Raw genomic sequence first — 1,100 nt, 5'->3', positions numbered from 1 at the left:
GCCACAACATTAGTAACAAAGAAACAGAATTTCCGGAGGATGAGGCCCAGAAATCAGGATTTAAAAAAGATTCCCAGGTGATTCTAATGTGCAGCCAAGGTTGAGAACCACTGACTTAGAGGATATTATGCTAAGTGAAAGAAGTAACAGAGAATGACAAATACCATATGATTTCACTTATATGTGGAATCAAAAGACCAAAACAAACAAACAAAACAGAAACAGACTCATAGATACAGAGAACAAACTGATGGTTGATAGAAGGGAGAGGAGTTGGGGGGGGTGGGTTTGGGTGAAAAAGATGAAGGGAGTAAGAAGTGCAAACTGGTAGTTACAAACCAGTCACAGGGATGTAAGGTACAGCATAGGGAATATAGTTAATAATATTGTAATAACTATGTATGATGTCAGGTGGGTACTAGACTTATTGGAGAGATCGTTTCATAAATTGTATAAATGTCTAACCACTATGCTGGACATCTGAAACTAATCTATATATATAAAAGGCTAATACGCTAAGTGTCCGACCATTCAACTGGTCACTATGACACGCACTGACCACCAGGGGGCAGACGCTCAAAGCAGGAGCTGCTGTGACGCGCACTGGCCATTTACAGAGAAAAGGCACCATGTACCTGGTGCCCACAAAGCAACACTCGGCTTCCCCCAAGTGGGACACTGTCCCTGCCACCACCCCACAGTGGCACCCCACCAAATCGCAGCCAACGCTGCCAAGACTCCATGGCGCAAATGTGGCCCACAGACCAGTCACTGTGGGCGCTGGGTAATGACATCATGTAGCAACGCCCAGCTTCCTCTCCCTAGTGACTATAGCCTCTTTGGAGTTTCTTTAGCCCAAGAACCTGACTTGCTTTATAGCCAGGTACAAACATTTTACACTTTAACCAAACGTCTGTGAAGCGTTTTTCCATGCTTCATCTCATTTGATCCTCACAGAAATCCTGGAGTAGGTAGATAAGAGACTTGGTAGAATCCTATTTTCTTTTCATTAGCTGGAAAACGGAGATTTATTTTTTTTTAAAATATATTTTATTGATTTTTTACAGAGAGGAAGGGAGAGGGATAGAGAGTTAGAAACA

General features: G+C 42.6%; 1 protein-coding gene across 1 annotated transcript in view; it reads right to left on the bottom strand.

The window, feature by feature from the left end:
* The window catches only part of AK9 (adenylate kinase 9), a 119,359-nt gene that overhangs the window by 99,329 nt on the left and 18,930 nt on the right, over window positions 1–1,100 (bottom strand). The gene's annotated exons all lie outside the window — the stretch shown is intronic.

Source organism: Myotis brandtii, unplaced genomic scaffold (assembly GCF_000412655.1).
Source record: "Myotis brandtii unplaced genomic scaffold, ASM41265v1 scaffold8, whole genome shotgun sequence".
NCBI classification, from domain to species: Eukaryota; Metazoa; Chordata; class Mammalia; order Chiroptera; family Vespertilionidae; genus Myotis; species Myotis brandtii.
The sequence above is the reverse complement of the archived record's forward strand: the minus strand, read 5'-3'. Positions and strand labels throughout refer to the sequence as shown.